Raw genomic sequence first — 10334 nt, forward strand, 5'->3', positions numbered from 1 at the left:
CAATTATTCAATTTCCACCATCAAATTCCAGAATACAAATTAAACTGAGAGCATCCTGAAAATGCAGAGAAACACATAAAAATTAGAACATTTACAATCAAAACAAACATTTACAGACTATAGGTTATAAAATTAAACTAATAAATTGAACTTTCTGGCATTTTATAACTCTCAAAACTAATTATTCAATAAACAAATTAAAAAGCTGAGTATAAATTGAAGCTTAGTGAATAATAAACAAAAGCAGGAGAAAAAGAATAATAAAGAAGAACAATACCTTTTTTTTTCTGGATATTGCAATTGTTCTTGTCATCAACTATGCTTCTCAGCTAGAGTGAGAGTAAGGAAAGACAGAGGAGAGAGAAAAAAGGAACATGGGAGTGAACAGAAGGAAGAGGAATTCGAGGTGTTTATTTATTTATTTATTTATTTTTCTTCTTCTTTTTCTACATCCTATATATTATTCCAACGCACTATTATTATTTACTCATTTTTTTTATTAGTGTTGCTAAATTAAATAGGATCTTACTAACGAGCGTCCCGGGGCGTTAGATAAGGAATAATTATATTGGTTGAATGGTATTAAGTTAGGAATGCATGACAAAATCACGCGTAATTCGGTGTAATTAATGTTAATTTTACTCTAATATTTTCACTTATAATTATCTTATCTAACGCTCCGGGGGCACTCATTAGCTTTTTTGCCAATTAAATATGGTCCTTTTTTGACTCATTTGATAGGTCAGGATACTATTATATGTTACTAAATATATATATATATTTTTTTTTATCATCAATTTTGTTTTGGAAATATTAGTAGATACTATTTTAAATGAGAACTCCATAACATATAAAACTCATGGGCACAAGCATAATAACGTAACTTGTGAATTTTTGGCTATGGCCAACTTTTATTAGACAATAAGTGCGTGCAGGGGCGGACCTTTGTGAAGGCTCATAAGGGCTTGGCCCCTGAAAGGTTTTTGTAAATAAATTGAGGTGTATAACTTAAAGCTCAAATATGCTACATTGCCATTTAAGCCCAAATTAGCAATACGTCTATTCTTTTGTTATTTATAATATGATTTTTTTTTCTTAATTAATTTATTCACTTGTATCAAACTCTATAATTCATATTTTAACGCACCATATAAAAAAGATATTACATCTATTTCATATTTTTTTTGCAACTTTGAAATATTTTATATCTCTCAAATAATACTCCAAAGTTGCAAAAAATATAAAACGGAGGTAGTAAAAAAAACATAAATTAATTGTGCTATTTACTATTGAGCGATTTCTATCTTACTCCTGGAGTACCATGCACAATGTACTCTAGGTTTATAAAATCTATGTTATCTGATATGAATTTCTTAATATTTCAATTTATATATATGTTATTCTTAAATAAAAACATGTTATTTTATATTTGTATGCTATTTTTTTTGTTAAACTAAATAAGTAAATAACATATTATTTTAGTAAAATAATAGAAGATTATTTAAGCAAAATAAGATAAGGTTTAGGCAAAATAACTCAATCATTATTAGTATGGAGTATCATGATCCAAGTTTATATAATACTAACTCTATTATTAATATTGTCATGCATGATTTATCATGTTAAAATTTTTTGGCCCCTGATAAAAAAAGTTTCAAGATCCGCCACTGAGTGCATGTCAAAACGGTTGGTGCTCTTTGATTAATCCATCCCTTTGCGTAGCTAACATTAGTATAAAATATATGAGTGTGCATACATTAGAATGTGCATCATCTTCATCATAAAACGTCTCAAACTCCATGTCTTTCCTATTAAAATTCCTCATATCGTGCCCCCCATTATATGAATTGAGTCAAAAATATAGCCCTATGTCATCAGTAAAAATAGATACAATTGCATTTGTAATTGTTAGGCCCGTTCTTTTGAATTGAAGAGAAATGTCTTCAAATAAAAGGACTTTTTTTTACTGGATTATTTATTAAAATATGAATTGATAATAATATGAATATAATAATTAATTATAATTAGTAAATATATGTGTAAAATATGTACTCCTTCAATATAGGTTTCATGTTAGTTAATGCTTCATATAAAACAGAATGATACCTTCTGATACCATATTAGGAATATTGTTAAACAAAATGAATCTTCTACTACTATATAAGGAATTCTAGGCTTTTGTAAAATTTGAGTTAATGTCTAGTCCTCACTAGGTGTTTGGAATGGACAATTAGTTTTGGCTTATCCCCGCATACGCATATGAAGATCTTGAAGGATGCTAGAACTTCATGATCTAGGTTATCCGTCTATCAAAGCCTAACCTTACAAAATTTGAGATTATTATGATTGCATGGTCAAAATTTGGGTTATGATGCTATATTAGGTTAGACCCGAGTTCTTAGGGGGGGGGGGGGGGGGGGGAGGGGTTAGACATGAGTCTTATAATATTCACAATAATTTTTGCTTACTAATTTCCTCCACATCGTACACTTATAAACAAATTTAGATTAGCTTGTTATACTAGCATTATTATAATCTCCTCACATGTCCAATTTTTATTTTATTTTTTTGATAAGATGAACAAGTATGTTAGATTCTTTACAGGTTTAAACTTTAATTATTCTCTCATACTCATGGTTCCAAGACCTTAATAATTAAAATTTTCACAATAATTTTTGCTCACTAATTTCTTCCCCATTGTAACGCGATTTATTTTTTACTCCGTAATATTCAACTTCTAAACAAATTTAGATTAGCTTGTTATATTACCATCATTATAATCTCCTCATATGTCCATTGCATTCTTTGTTGTCTCACCTTTAATTATATCTTTCTCACACATGGTTTTCCAAGACCCTAATAATTAGAATGTTCACAAAAAATTTTGCTTACTCTTTATTTCCTCCACATCCTAACATGCTCTTTTTATTTTTTGTGTTCAACTTATAAGCAAATTTACTATACAATAAGTTTAATGGTTCTTTACGCGTGCTATATGGGAGAACCGAGTTTTTGACAAAAATGTTAGCACGAGTAAATGTTATTGCATTGATTATGTTTTAAATGGTTAACGTAATGTGGTGTTGGAAACATGTAACAAAGTAAGAAATTACAACCATTTATGAATGAAAAATGCTACGTAGTATACACGATTGTGGTATTCATTTGTTAAATTAATCTCAAGAATATATTTATGTATTTCTCATTCAATATGAACGGCCACATACAATATATATAACCTAGGTATACTTGGAGGGCAAGGTCAAGATATACCCAAATATTCTCTACAATATTATCGTATAACAAAATATATTCACTATTATCTCCTAATATCTCATAATATCCCAATACCCCCCTCAAGTTGGAGCATACGGGTCACAAATGCCCAACTTGCGAAGAAGAAACTCGAACTTAGCTTTTCCCAAAGCCTTTGTAAAAATGTCAGCCAACTGTATCGTCGTAGGAACATACGAAGGTATAATCGTCCCGTTTGTAATTGCATCCCGAACAAAATGGCAATCTGATTCAATATGTTTTGTTCGTTCATGAAATACTGGATTCTGCGCAATATATAACGCTGACTGACTATCACAATAAAGGTGCATCCTATTCTCATGTTTAACACCTAAGTCGCCAAGAAGTCGTTTCAACCACTTTAATTCACAAGTCGTTGCATTCATACAACGATATTCTGCTTCCGATGAAGAAAGAGCAACAATAGGTTGCTTCTTGGTTTTCCATGACACTGGGGACAAACCAAGAAGCACAAACCAACCACTCAAGGATCGTCTGGAAAGGGGACAACCTGCCTAATCTGAATCACACCAACCTTCCAACTGTAAAGCACTATCAGATCTCAATAAAATTCCATGTCCCGGACTCTTCTTCAAATATCTAACAACTCGCAGAGCTCCTTCCCAATGATCAATCCTGGATTTTGCATAAACTGTGATAAAATATGAACAGAATATGCTAAATCCGGTCTCGTAACAGACAAATAAATCAATCGGCCTATGAGACGACAATATTTCTCCACATCATGAAAAAACTCTCCTTGAGCCAAAGCTAACTTGTGATTTTGTTCCATAGGGAACCTTGCAGGTTTAACATCTAGTAAACCGGCCTCAGTAATAATGTCAATCGCATATTTCCTCTGACAAATAAATATTCCCTGTGTATTCCGGGCTACCTCTAGCCCCAAAAAGTATTTCAACACTCCAAGATCTTTCATCTTAAAGTAATTTTCCAAGTATGACTTAAAATTAATCATAGCAGATTTATCATTCCCTGCAATAATTAAATCATCGACATATACTAACACATTGAGCTGCATCTTTTCCTTTGTCAGAGTAATAGAGAATAATCATAATATGATTGTTTAAAGCCATAAGATTTCAAAGCTGTGGCTAGCTTTGCAAACCAACATCGGGGAGCCTGTTTGAGACTATATAGAGATTTCTTCATCCTGCAAACTTTTTCAGAGTTGTTTTTATCAAAACCAGAGGGAATTTTCATGTATACCTCTTCCTCCAAGTCACCATGTAGAAATGCATTGTGGACGTCCATCTGATGCACTTCCCAATTTTTCACTGCAGCTACGGCAAGAAATGTTCGCACTGTCACCATCTTTGCCCAGGTGTCAAAGTCTCATTATAGTCCAAGCCTTCAACCTGATGATTGCCAAAAATTACCAATCTAGCTTTTAATCGTTGCAGATTACCATGCTCATCATATTTCTCCTTGTATACCCACTTACTTCCTAGTGCCTTCTTCCCTGGTGGTAATTTTTCAAGGACCCAAGTCCCTTGTGCTTCAAGAGCTGCTATCTCCTCGGCCATAGCTTTTCTTCAACCCTCATGCTTCATGGCTTCTTTAAAACTCTTCGGCTCATTTCCTCCTGTGATCGCTGCAATATATTTTCTATGTTTTGCAGAAAATCGGTGAGTATCAATACAATGTGTGGTAGAATAAACGATAACCTGAGGAAGATGAGGATGTCACGAGTGAACGCTGTGTCGATGGACTATTATTTCGGATAGTATGAGTCACATAATCACGAAATTTGACGGAAGGAAATTTTTGACGCTTGCCTTTACCCATAGCCTCGCTATTTTCTGCATTTTCAAACACCTCAACCTCATTTGAGGTGGCCTGAACAGCCCCATGTACTGCTGTCTGTTCGTCGCTGCTGACTGGGGACCCATCGGTCGCTGGATTTCCAGCACTCCGACCAAAAGGGCTGGCCGTATCACAGGTAGCAGCACCATCGCCCGCTGGATGGTCGTTGGCAAACCCATCCATAGGGTGGTTGCCGTTCGGCTCTTCACACCGCGGGCTGCCTGCGGTCTCAACTACCCGGGGCTCTCCTTCACTCACATTAATCAATTCACGGCCCCATTCATCATCACTCTCCACAACCTCCGAAGTTTGCACATGTGTGGTACTCCGTAGATTATCAACATCTAGAGTATGAAAAGGAAATTCATTCTCAACAAATTGCACATCACGTGACACAAAATGCTCCTAAGTCTCTATGTAAAAAACTCTTCATCCTTTCTTTCCAAAAGGATAACCCAAAAAAACGCACTTCCGGCTCCTACTAGCAAACTTGTCACCTTTACTTCGTTGGTTATGAGCATAACACAGGCACCCAAACACCTTAATATAATCATACGAAGGTTGTTTACCAAACAAAATCTCATATGGAGTCTTAAACTCAAGTAATCTAGATGGAGTACGGTTTATCAAATGGCAAGCCGCTTGCACACATTCCCCCCAAAATCGAAGAGGTAAATTTGCTTGAAATCTCAAAGCACGTGCCACATTAAGTATATGTTGATGTTTACGCTCAACACGCCCATTTTGTTGAGGCGTCCCCACACAAGAATTCTCAAATATAATCCCATTAGCAAAGAAATAGTCACGCAAGGAATTAAATTCCGTGCCATTATCACTACGGACAATTTTAATCTCATGCTCAAAGTGTCTTTTCACCAAAGCAACAAAGTTAAGGAACATCAATTCAACCCAGTTTTATTACGCAATAAATACGTCCAAACTCCTCGTGAAAAATCATCTACTATAGTAAAGAAATAATAAGAACCACAAGTCGATGCAGTCTTGTAAGGCCCCCATAAATCAACATGAATAAGTTCAAAAATACGACCAGCTTTATTCTTGCTATTGGGAAAACTACTTCTATGTTGTTTTGCCCGAGGACAAATATCACATGATTTATGTTTAAGACTCCTATTAGAAGTACTCACATGAGGAAGAAATTGCAGAACTTTTCCCGAGGGGTGCCCCAATTGTTGATGCCACAACTCTGTCGAACGATCACTATCTATCTTCAAAGCCTTCACACCCGAAACACCTCGGAAATAATATAGTCCATCCACTCATTCACCCGCTCCGATCACCTTCCTCGTTGTTAGGTCCTGTATAACACAAAGTTTATCAGTAAATTCCATTACACAATTTGATTCATCACTCAATTGAGTTACCGATATTAAATTGCAATTTAATTGGGGTACATAAAGAACATTGTCAATTTTTAAACCCCCTTGCAATATCACCGATCCAATTTTTGATGCATTCGCATTATTACCATCCGGTAATCCCACCGGACAATGACTCACATTGGTCACATTAATCAAAAGAGACAAATCACATGTTACATGATTTGAAGCTTCCGTATCTATTATCCAACCCAAATCGTGCTTATCATGGAGCTTGGGTTGAATGGAATTCAAATAGTCCAACAGTTGCTGAACTTGGACTGACGTCACCCCCGCAAGACCACCCACATCAGCATGAGTGGTCTGAGCCAAATATTTATCACCGGCCATCACTTAGCAATGGAAATCGCTGAATATATTTGAGTGCTAAAATCTCACACTCTGTCTCGCAAAATAAAGAAACTCACTGTCAAGAAAAGTTCCTCACAATTCCTCACAACAAAGGAATAAAAATTGGATTAATTTTGTGAACCCTCCAAAAACTCACAAAAATCACGCTCCCAACTCCCAATTGTTGTAAAAGCAAACCCTCACAATTGACGCTAAACACTTTTCGATTTTTTTTTTAAATAAAAATTAATGTGAACTCTCACACTCTTCACGATTACACGAAATTATGTAAATGATGGGTGATTGATTCGCCGCCAAAAAAGGGAGAAAAAATTTTTTTGGAACAAACCTAAGCTCTTAATACCATGTTAAATTAATCTCAAGAATATATTTCTGTATTTCAATATGAACGGCCACATACAATATATATAATCTAGGTATACTTGGAGGGCAAGGTCAAGATATACCCAAATATTCCCTACAATATTATTGTATAACAAAATATATTCACTATTATCTCCTAATATCTCATAATATCCCAATATCATTTTGCTTAAATTTTGACAAAATAGCTATTCGTTTTGCTTAAATTTTGTGTTTTTCATTTTAGAAGGTTTAGATACTCCCTTTAGGTTTGAAAATATAAGTTTGAAAAAAAATAACAAAAAAAAGTTTGAAAATAAAAAATCCTTAAAAAAAATAACCAGCAAAAAAAAAAAGAAAAAAAAAAGGAAAAAGAAAATTGGAAAAGCATGCTCATTGTATGCTACCATACACCCTATTTTACCTTTTCATTACCCCACCAAACTTAAATATTGATTTTGTCTTTTTCTTTCCTTTCTCTCTCCTCACTCTCTTTTCCATGCCCCCCTGTAATAAACACCTCTACCTCCCTCCCTCTCCACACTTGAGAGTTTATAAACCCACAAATACCCATTTTCAGTTACAATATTCCTTATTTCTTCTCAAGCTCACAATAATGGCTTTCCCCTCCCAGTTTCTCAACCATAATAATAAAGCCAAACGTACGGCATTAAAAAAAAAAATCCAAACGAACCCAAAAAATAAAACTCGAAATCATACAACTCATTTATTCCGTAATACCATACACCCTCACCGTAACCAATCAAAACCCTCTCGTTAAAACAAACTCAAATAACCGCCAAAACTCAAACACACTTTCCTTCCTTTCTCTCTCCTCACTCTTCCCTCCTCTGTAACAAACTCTTCTCTCTCCCTCTGCAACTCCATTATATAAACCCACAATCACCCATTTTCTTACTCCTCTAGAACTTTCCTTCTCTCTCTCAAACACCATTTTCACAATTCTGCAATATTCTCTGCTCAAGCTCACAACAATGGCGTTCCCCCCCTGAAATTCTCTCTCCTCTTCCTCCTAACCACCATCACTTCCTTCTCTCTCAACACCTCAACCCCAACTATTGGCGTAACAATCCAACACCACCCATCTTCCGCCACCCCTGTACACATTGCCGCCGCCATCAACCACCATAGAATTGGCTTCGTTCGACTCATCGACCCAGACCCAAGCCTCATTCGAGCCTTCTCATACTCCTCTGTTTCACTCTTCCTCTCCATCCCCAACACCCTCTTCCACTATCTCGCCGGTAATCGGTCTAACGCCGCCGTCTGGGTTCAAACCCACGTACTCCCTTACTACCGTCGGGCCAATATTACGGCCATTTTCGTCAGCTCCGACGTCTACTCCTCTTCCGACGACCTCGCCGACGCTCTTCTCCCTGCCATTGACAACATTCACAATGCTCTTCACGAGCTGGGTATTCATCAAATCTCTGTTTCAAACACTTTCTTTCTCATCCCTCTTATCACCTCTGCTTTCCCCTCTTCTTCTGTTGAGTTCGGCGAACCGCTAGCCATTATCCGTCCGCTTCTTAATTCCTTGGAAGAGACGAACTCCTCTTTCTCGATGAGTATTTACCCGTATAATCATTACCGCTTGAACCATGAGATTGTTCTTGGGTATGCTATGTTTTAAGACGTCCCGTACAGTTTTTTGGATGGTCAGACCACCGGAGTAAGGTACCAGATTGTTTCTGATACCATGGTGGATGCGGTTCTTTCAGCAATGGCAGTCGCCGGTCATGGGAATATGTAACACCCCCAAATTACTCTTCAATAATAATTATTACAAAACCTGATTAAGAGGGTAATTTAGGAGCATTACCGCCACGTGATTACGTAAGGCTTTTCAAAACAGAGACTTACAACGGAGAAAATGCATACTTAACTTTTATATATTGATAATAATAGTAATAATAGCTTTCAAAATTGAACCATATGAGAACTCTTCATACAAAACGTCAACCATGAAACCTAAACTACATGATTATCGCCCTTCATCCCCAATGCCACATTTAGATCACGTCGAGTCATCATCACCTATCTACTTATCACAATGATAAGTAGGGCCAAGCCAAAACAAAAGAGAAATACGTATTAGCAAAAACGCTAAGTACATACCAATGCTAGATACGTAAAATCAAGTTATTTAATTAAACATGCTTTCGTAAGATTTAACATTTATAAATAACAATTATTCAAACCTTCTATAAATAGAAATTTCACATTTAGAAGCGTTTAGAAACATTCCAAATATTATCAACATTTCCAAAACCAGCGACTTTCCCAAAATAGATTCCAATAGAAATGAAAGATCAATGTTTTCGTAAATCATTTTTCCACCTAAGTGTGCACACCCCCCAAGCTAGTAACTCCTTACATAGTGCTATCAAGGGGAGAGACTAGATCATACATAGCCCATAGTCTTCAATTTTATCTCCGCATAGTGGGAGTCATAAAAAGCTAATATATATCTTTGATAAATCAACCTTTCAATTCCCATGTATGGAATTTCAACAACATTTGTTCCTTAAAATGAATTTTGAATTCAAGTATGTGTATAAACAACTTTTTAGAACATTAAAATTATTTCCAAAGATCAAATAGTAAAACATTTCACAATATTTATTTCATAAACATTCATAAATCCTTGTTCAACATTCAAACATATTTCATCATTCAAAACACAAAACACATTTGTATAAAATCACATATTTAAAGATCTAGCCACGAGTACGTACCTTGATCTCAACTATTCCACCCAGATTTACAACCACGAACTATCTCCTAAATAAACATTATATGGAGTATTTTAAATAAGCATCAAATATGAAACCTTATAAAAATCATAAATTGAAAATAGATATTAATTTTAAAAGACTAACCGCAAAACAATATGAAGTAGCAAATCTCACGGGAAGGTTCACGTTGAAAAGAAGGAGTCAGATCTTGCAGAAGCCATATCTCATAGTATATAACTCCGAATTGAGTGATTCTTGATCCTAACCTCAAGGATTTTTCGAGAGGAACAACTTTGTCTCAAACAGAAAAGGCTAAAAATGATCAGAAGTGGTTAAAAAATGGTCTGGAACATATACGGGATGA

General features: G+C 35.4%; 1 long non-coding RNA gene across 1 annotated transcript; it reads right to left on the reverse strand.

The window, feature by feature from the left end:
- Positions 1–9100: 9100 nt before the first annotated feature.
- Positions 9101–10334, reverse strand: LOC145590704 (uncharacterized). The gene is made up of 3 exons (XR_014102129.1): positions 10115–10334; positions 9971–10016; positions 9101–9273 (listed from the first exon to the last, which is right to left on the reverse strand). It is a non-coding gene; the product is annotated as an uncharacterized LOC145590704 (long non-coding RNA).

The sequence above is a fragment of the Chenopodium album genome, chromosome 18, assembly GCF_948465745.1.
Source record: "Chenopodium album chromosome 18, dcCheAlbu1.1, whole genome shotgun sequence".
In the NCBI taxonomy this organism is placed as follows: Eukaryota; Viridiplantae; Streptophyta; class Magnoliopsida; order Caryophyllales; family Amaranthaceae; genus Chenopodium; species Chenopodium album.